Source organism: Psammomys obesus, unplaced genomic scaffold (assembly GCF_907164565.1).
Source record: "Psammomys obesus unplaced genomic scaffold, mPsaObe1.curated_primary_1811, whole genome shotgun sequence".
Lineage (NCBI taxonomy): Eukaryota > Metazoa > Chordata > Mammalia > Rodentia > Muridae > Psammomys > Psammomys obesus.
The window spans coordinates 43,973,095-43,982,451 of record NW_026585644.1 but is presented as its reverse complement, the minus strand read 5'-3'; positions in this window follow the sequence as shown (position 1 = coordinate 43,982,451).

The window sequence follows — 9,357 nt, the reverse complement described above, 5'->3', positions numbered from 1 at the left end:
ACAGAGATCCACCTGCCTCTGCCTCCCTATGTGCTGTGATCAGAGGTGTTTGCCACGGCATCCGGTTGGAACTCTTTATTTTTTTAAGTATGTTTAAAGTACACTATAACAAACACTATGATATAAAATTAGGATACTTAATTACTGATATAAATTCAAAGCATCCAGTGTTACATGATAAAGGAAGGAGAGATGGGAAAGGTGTTTGCTTAATACACACACACATTCATGAATACACACATCCACATGTTGAACACACTTATATGCACACACATGCCCATACAGGCATGCACACATGCACACACACACACACACGCAACAACATATATGCACAAACATGTGAACGTACACAATGTGCTAGTGACAAACCTCATGGCAACCAATGTCCTCATTTATGACTGGCATGTGAACGCAGCTCATCCTTAGCATGCTTGCTTTTATTCCTCTGCGTCTATATATTTACACTGTTAGCTGCTCAGGACTCTTTGCCTCGTCTGACAGTACGCTTGGTTTTATTTGAAGTTCCCGCAGATCTTAATCACAGGACATAGTACATTCTAGGGGCCCAACTGCACTCCAGACTTATTCTTTCTTGCCAACACTGGCTTTCGTTTTATTTTGTAGGAGCTGTTTTGTTTGTTGAATTTTTGAGGTAGTTCAGGCTGGCCTTGAACTGCTACTGAATTATAATCTTACCCAATAGTTGAGCACAATAGTCCCAGATTACAGAGTAAGTGTACTTTTAATCTGTCGGCTCGAAGTCATGAGGAGCCTAAAATGGCTCGGTGGAGCTCTCTCTGTCCATGTAAGTGTGTGTAGGCATGTACGCACAATAGTTGGTATATGTACACAGTAATACATGGGCACAACAATGAGAGTGCACCAACTAGTCATTACCAGGTAACTGTACCAAGAAAAGGGGGATGCAGACGTATGAAAAGAAAGAAATGCTGGGTAATCACTGCGTGCCTGTAATTCCAGCACTTAGGAGATGGAAGCAGGAGGATCAAGATTCAAGATCAGCCTCTGCTACAATGAGAACTGGAGTTCAGCCTGGCCTACGTGACATCCTGTTCAAAAACAAAAAGCAAAAACGTGTTCTGTGCCATCTGTGTGCACATGCACCATGCCCAGAGACTAATGAAGAATGATGAACTTTTTGAGACACAGCCTTACCATGCAGACCTGATGGCCTGGAACTTGCTATATCTGACCTCATATTCACAGAGATCTGCCTTCCCTGGCCCCCCTAAAGGATTAAAGGCATGCACCCCCATGTCTGATCTACAAATAAGATTTTTTTTTTTTTTTTTTTTTTTTTTTTTTTTTTGCCTTTTAAATGGGCTGGTTTAATTCAAAGTGATACAGAATTCCAAGTACAACAAAGATGAAACAGCAGGCTCTGGCCTGGGTTTTCTTTCCATTCAGAGCTGAGGTAGGAATTGCTGAACACTAGAGACAATGAGCCATTGTATTTGTTTTACTACAAAAGTTTATTACAATGTACAATACGCTCCAGGATAACACTTCATTCTAGCTGTAGGTGGCAAAGATGTTATGGCAAGGAATACAGATGTTCAACATACAAATGAGATTTTTAAAAATTAAAAAATCTCAGTGGTCAGGTGATGTGTGTCTATAGTGTACGATGTCAATGAAATGGTACTCATAGTCAAAAATTTGTAGAAAAATTCATAGAAACAGAAAGAATGGTGGCTGCCAGGATGAAGGGATGAGGACATGGGGAGTTTTTAATAGGTATAGAGTTTTAGTTCTGCGATACGAGGTTTTGCACACTAGCTGGCTCAGGCTTGAACTCCCAGCAATCAGGGAGCTGACGCAGGAGGATGGTGAATTCAGCCTGACATACACAGTGAAACTCTGTCTAAACCCACAGTTCTACAGATTGTGTCATAATGTGATTGTGTAATGATGTGAATATGCTTAATACTGTTACCACTGACACGCACACTTAAAGTGCAGGGCTAGGAGGTGGTGCCGTTAATGTTTCCTTCACGGGCATGGAGTGCTGGCTTTGATCCTCAGCACTTCATAAACTGGAGATGGTGTGGCAGCTTCACGGTGCGGGCTCACTCTTGCTTACGGCTAAGGTCCTGACATTTTGGCCAGGGAAGTTATGTGCAGGTGGTGGTATGGAGCCTGTCTGCAGTGTCAGTGCTCATGAGGCAGAGACTGGAGGATCAGAAGTTCTAGACCATTCGTAACTATATGGCAAGCTGAAGAGCAGCCTGAGCAGCATGAGGCCCTGCCTGGAAACAATAAACCAATACCCCAAATAAAATAGAAAACCACAGGGCTGGAGAGATGGCTCTGGGATTCAGAGCACTGGTAATCTTTCAGAGGACCAGAGTTCAATTTCCCAGAACCCACATGGCAGCTCTCAACTGTCTCTAACTCCAGTTCCACACAGGCCTGCATGCAGGCAAAACACTAATGCACATAAAATAAAATAAAATAAAATAAAATAAAATAAAATAAAATAAAATAAAATAAAATAAAATAAAATAAAATAAAATAAAATAAGTAAATCTTAAAAAAAAATAGAAAACCACTAATATAGATTTTTTGTGTTTACTAAAAAAATCAAATAAAAGGAATAGAAAATAGAAAGAAATTTACTTGATACACAGAAGATGGTCATGGCAGAAATTGCACACTGGCATGCTATAGACTAAGACTATAGCACTAAGACTATGCTTTACAAGGAAACAAACCTCCACTTCTCAGATCCTGGTGGCAAAGGCTTGAGGACTTGGTTGGGCCTCACCAAACAGCAGCACTCCCTTGAGGCTCTGGAACTGAATCCCAAGAGAGAGCAGGTGAAGAAAGAGCCTCTTCACCAATGAGGACTGCAGCAGTAGCGTCTCAGAAGTAGCTGCAGGATCCACGCTTATTCACTTGACATGACCTTTGTTGTTATTGAAACAGGCTGGGCATGGAACTCACAGAGATTCCCCCTGTGTCCGCCTGGGGAATGCTGGGATTAAACACATGCACTACCATACCTGGCCTTATGTCTTTTTTAACTTGTTTGTTGTGTTTCTTTTGAGACAAGATTTCTCTGTGTAGCCCTGGCTGTCCTGGAACTCACTCTGTAGATAAGGCTGACCTCGAACTCACAGAGATACACCTGCCTCTACCTCCCTGAGTGCTGAGATTAAAGGTGTGTACCACCACTACACACAGCTCCAGCCTTATGTGTGTGTGTGTGTGTGTGTGTGTGTGTATGTGTGTGTGTGTGCACGACGCGTGTGAATTCATAACTGGACATTTGGCTACTATATTAGACCCTTTTACCTTCCTCCCAACACCCCCTACCCCATCCCCTTCAGCCCCACAACGCTAGGTAGGAGAGAAAAGGTTAGAGAGTAAAAAGGTGTCCATGATCATAGACTACTTTCCGCCAATTAGGGGCATCATGTTCCTTGGGGGTGATTTTGATCTTCCCAAGAGAATATCCATTTTTCTCTACTCTCTGTGCATGACCACTTGACAAACTGCAACAGACCGCAACCAACAGCAGCAAGCAACAGGAGTAAACAACCAGCCACAGTAGCGGGAGCAGTAGCCAGGGGAACAGCAGCCCCAGTCATCTGCCCTCTGCAAGATATGTCCAAGGAGGCCCTGGGACCGGACTTACAGATGGTTGTGAGCTGCCATGTGGGTGCTGGGAATAGAAACCGGGTTTGTGGCCAGTGCTCTGAACTGTGGAGCCATCTCTCCAGCCCCCAGCAGGCACTCTTAACCACTGAGCCATTTCTCCAGCCCCTCCAGAAGACTTTTTGATTCAACAGCTCTCCACATCAGTGGTGGATGCATTCCTGAAGTGGCTCAAGGCAGTGTGTTACCAGGTCCGTGAACATTCTCGAGTCTTGGTCTCATTTCCCCCACCTTGATGCAAAGTTTGTGGGCAGATATATGTATTGCTATAAAAATCATCACAGGGAGTGTTGACAAGGCTTAGAAGGTAAAGGCGCTTGCTTTACAAGTCTGCTACCTGAGTTTATCCCCGAAACCCTTATAAAGGTGAAAGGAAAGAACCGGCTCCAAAAAACTGTTCTCTAACCCATACCTCCCCTTCTAAACAAACAAACAAACAAACAAGTAAATAAAGTATAAAGAAAAGTATTGCATTCCAGAAAATCAGAGATTTTATATTTGAAATACAACAAAACCAAGACATCAACAATAAACAAAAGCTATTGGAAGTGAGAGTTAGCTCATTTGGTAACATGCTTTGCCCCCGAACAGGAAGTCCTATGTTCAGTTCACAGCATTGCTAAACAAAACTACTGCAACAAATGAAAAGACAGAAATAATATGGCTAGATTTAATCTACCTAAATTTTAAACAGAGCTTTCCTCTTTAACATGGCAATAGCCAGTTAGAAATGTAATTTAAAAATTCATCCCAATACACTCAGCATTTTGTCAGTTGCAAACATTTAGAGGGGTTTTCCTCTCATGAACTCAAAGAAATGCTTAGTATTTTCCCTCTAGCTGTCCCTTTCAGTAGAATGAATGTTGTCCTCTTCATTGAGATACTTAGTAGCTGTCAGTAAATATGGATGATAAGGATGGACAGCTGAGTCACATAAATGACTTGATCATAAGGAATGACTATACGTCTTCATTTTTGAAAGTCAGACTTTCTAACTATACCTGTACATGCGCATTATGATAGCAGGACCCAAAATGTATCACTTACATCTGCCACGCTCAAAGTTTTTATGCTTAAATTTGAAAATAACCATCTCCTAATAAATTTAAAATGACTTGAAATAAAATCCACTTTGGGACCAGAAAGATGGCCCAAGGATAAAAGTACTTGTTGCCCAAGCCTGAACGGCCTTAGAAATTCAAAAGGAAAGAAATACTCATGAGCATGTTTGATAATATTATTCCTCCCTGCTATACTACAGAAACTGCAAAACATTATTGAAGGAAATTAAAGTTGAGTCTAGGACTTAGTGGTAGAGTACTTGCCTGAAGAGGGTTAAGGAGAAACAATTTGGAGGTGGTAACGTTCATTTCCCAGCTCCGTAATAGTGAATAAATAACCTTTGTAAATGGTTAAGAGGGCAATCATTGTGCGGAGACACAAACCTATAGGCAAATAAACAAAACAATCTCCCTAAAGAAACCTGTTGGAACACTTTGGTGAAATCTGAACACAGTTGCATTCTAGTTGATACTGTATCAGCGTCAGCTTCCTGAATTTAAAAATTTTACCCTCGACATAAGAAAACTCAACCCTGGTCTGGCAACTCTAATTCCAGCACTTGGCAGGTGAAGGCAGGAAGATCAAAAGTTCAATGTCATCATGATTTCGAGGTCAGCCTTGGCTTCATCCTTCCCCCACCACACACAAAAAATAATGCAACAAAAATCCCTGCTAAGCTAGCATAGTGACACACAAACCTTGTTATTTCAGAAAAAACTGTGTGTTCTTCCATTCGCAGAGTAGAATTAGCTTGCGGTGTTTAATCAAAAGTCGTGTTGGGAACTTGATTAACATTGCTTTGAGTTCTATTGGATCAGTTTCAGGGTCTATTACTGTTTGAATCAAATGGAGACGATTTTGCAAAAAGTTAGGCCGTGGGGATGCTGACGAACATATCAAGTGCAAAGAACAGTCCTGTGTATATTGACAGTCTTCGGATTATTTCTTTTAATTGTACTGACCTCGCTTCCTTCCACTTTCGCCCAGTGGAAGGAGGGAGGGAAATGGTGAGGATGTCGAATGGTAGGCATTCAGGGGACTCCTCAATCCGTGTCTTCTCCGGTGTGTTTTCAGAGGACGCACGGTGGAATTGAAGGAGAGGATTGAGAAAAAAGAATGAATCAAAGAATGCCCTTGAATATGCTTCAGAGGGAGGCCGTGTAAGTTTCCTAATTGTTGAAGTTGCTGTTCCCAATGACCGTGAGACCCTGAAATTCCAGGACAGGAATCCTGCGTGGGGACTGAGGACTACCGAGAAGTGTTATTTAAGCTTTGGGGTCGGGTAGGGGGAGTCTGAGGTGGGGCCGTGTTGCACGGATTGGAGAAAAAGTCACAGGTATTCCAAACACTTGGAACAAACAGCACAAGCACAAGCAAGAATCAGTGATGGGTGTGAGGGAGGCAAGGAGGAGAGATGCATTTGGAACTGTAGGTAGTGGCGCTTATGCAAAACCATTAGTACCAGGTCAAGGACTTTGGACTTTGTCCTGCGACCACTCCAGAGGATACTCGTGACCAGAAAGTAGTTAGATCCCAAACCGGCTTTAAGATTACTGTGGCTGCTATGAGAGAAACTGGGTGGTCCTGTGTTTAGCGGGGCCACCCTTCCACCTGCAGGGGGCGCTGTCAGGGCCGCGCGTCCTCCCCTTCCCTTCCTTGTCGCTCCAGGTCCGATGCGCTCGGAACTCGTCTACTTTTCCTGGGCGCTCCTGCCTTGAGATGCGACTAGCGAGTCCAGACGCGCCCCCGTGCGTCACCTCCGCTCCAGCGAGGAGGCTGCCCGGCTGAGTGGGGTGGCTCCGAGTGGGGTGGCTCCGAGTGCGGCGTCTGCGCTTGAGCCGCCCGTCCGGGGACCTCTGCGCGTTTGAGCCTGGCGTTGCTGTCTGCCACTAGGTGTTTGCATTTGTCCTGGGAGATGTAGGCAGACAGAGAGCAGAGGCTTGAGATTGCTACTCCGCTAGAGAAACAATTCCCCTTGAGCCACCTGCCCTCCGCCTGTAACCAGAACTTCACACTGGTGAAGACCTGGCTACACTCGACCATCCACGTTCCTTGGACTTGTTTCCTTCTGCGCTTAAATCAGGTTCCTAGTTGAAGGGAATCTTGGAGTTCGGTTACCAATACCTTAATGCTCTCTGACATCTTGTAGATTTTGCCTGCACAACCTCAAAGATCGCCTATTTTCCTGCGACAACTTTATGGAAAAATATTTATTCATTTATTTTTGAGAAAGTGTCTCAGTCTGTAGCCCTGGCTGTCCTGGAACTCACTCTGTAGACCATGCTGGCCTCGAACTCAGTGACTCTCCTGCCTCTGCCTCCCGAGTGCTGGGAATAAAGATGTGCACCACCACACCTCGCACCTTTATGTGTTCTTACCGCAAGTTTCCTTTCCGCAACTTCGATGCCATTAAAAGCAGTGCCTCCTGCTGTGTGCACACACTCAATCCTGGGATATGATAATGAACTACTTACATAAAAGTGCTACTCTTTTGGCATTTACATCTTGGTGAGGAGAGATCACCGATAGATGACTGAATGCTAGGAAGGCGTTAGACAGGGTGTAGGCTAAGAGCTGGTAGTTGATGAGGCTCATCAGGAAATGCTTCTTGGAGGTTTTGGTGCTCATAACTAACCTCGTGAACACCTCGGCCCTCCAGGCAGGGTAAAGGGTAAGGCCACGGGAGCAGAAGTGTTGTTTTCTGGGAATAGACAAGGTCAGGGTGACTAGAGTGTGATAAACCGTGATTGACAGTTGAGAGGAAAATGTTAAAATTTGTTGTTGTTGCTACTCGGTTTTGGTTTTTCGAGACAGAATTTCTCTAGGAGCGAGGCGTGTGGCCTTGTGCAGAGCTTTGAAGTGTGTGTTCTTTAGATTCTGAGACAGCGTTTCCCTCGGCCCCAGCTGGCCTGGGGCTCAGCACAGCTGAGATTGGCCTGTTCCTCTGCTCTCCCCCCCTCCCAGTTGCTGGGGTCAGAGGCTGCACCCTTGCTCGCAGCTTGCAATGTGTTTAATAGCAGCGAGAAGCCATGGAATATTCTACAGAGGGCTGATTTGGTTCAGTCACTTCTGACCACACAAACCGGTCATTGAAGGTAACTGATACATCAGTTGCTTTCTGAAACTTCCTTTCCAACTCCTTCCCAAGCTATAGTTCCTCCGCCTCTCTCGTAAGAAAAAGAAAAAAAATTACATTTATCTCGTGGGTGGTGCACCTGCCACCGAACATGTATGGAGATCAGGACACTCTGGGGGTCAGTTTTCCCCTTCCACCCTGAGGCAGGACTCAGGTTCTCAGTGCTGGCAGCAAATGCCCATCACTGGCTGAGCCGTTTTGCAGTGGCCTTGCCCTGCTGTCTTATTTCTCCGACGGTTTGTGATGGGCTGCAAAATGTTACAGAATGTGTTCAAAATGTGGGAGATTTAAAAAAAAAATGTAAATCTTTGTATAAGAGGAAAGATTTGATGATTTCATTCAGATCCTATGAGGTTGTGTAAAAGATTAAGAACAGCAGTTTCCAACATTTCATCTGTGAGATTTTTTTTTTTTTTTTTAACTTCAAAACGGCAGGACATAATATCAGTTTGAGGCCAGGCCGTTTCTGTAAATGGTCTTCTCATCTATGAAATGAAAACGGAGTACTAACACACTTAGAAATTGTTCAATGATGAAGCACAATGTGCCAGTGTCGCACAGGGCCACTACCATAGCATCTGAATCCTCAGGACGGAAGGACAATTCAGAGATACTGCTTCCATATTCCATAGCTTTCCGGGACCTTCACGCCTATTCTGGGTCGAGTACCAGGCAGGGAAAAAAAAAAAAAATCCTGTCTCCCAGCTGAAGCCATGAAAGAAAGCTCGTAGGTTTGGGTGGACACATGATCATAAATACTACACGTTCGCGTTCTCACGGCGTGGAAGGCCGGTGGAGATAAGGCAGTGTCTTCCCGCAGCAAGCACTGAGCAGTAGGTTTTGTGAGAAGGGACCGGTCTTTCGTGCAATCTGTTTAGTACCCAGTGCACGCTGAGGGCACTCCTTATCTCCGCTGGGCACAAAGTACACACACCCCTTTTCGGAAACACAGGGCCTAGGATCTCCCAGGGCTGGACGGGCTCGCCGCCCGCAGGACGCACAGAAGGGGCGCTCTGCCTGCGCGCGCGCCCCCACTCCCAGGCCCGGCGGTCCGGGTTCGTCTTCAGGGTCCCTCGGCCCCGCCCCGGCAAGGCCCGCCCAGCTCTGCGCGCGCCCCTCCTCGTCCGCGGGCGGCCGGAAAACCCGGAGCGAGCCGGCCCGGGCCGGCGGCGCATGCTCAGTGGCGAGCAGGTTCGGTCTGCTAGTAGGAAGCTCCAGCGCTACACCGGCGGCGGCGGCAGCGGCGGCGGTGGCGGCGGCGCCGCCGGGTTCCCCAGCAGCGACCTCGGGCCCTTCCCCGCCTCGGCCCGACCCCGACCCCGGCTCCGCCCCGCGCCGGGCCTCCGGCCCGAGTTCCCCGCCGGCCAGCGGGCGCCACCGGCCCGAGCGACCCTCCACGCGCCGTCTCTCGGAGGGCCAGGCCGTGCCGGGGAGCGCAGCCCCGGCGGAGGGCGGCCCGGGGCGGAGCGGGGGGCCGG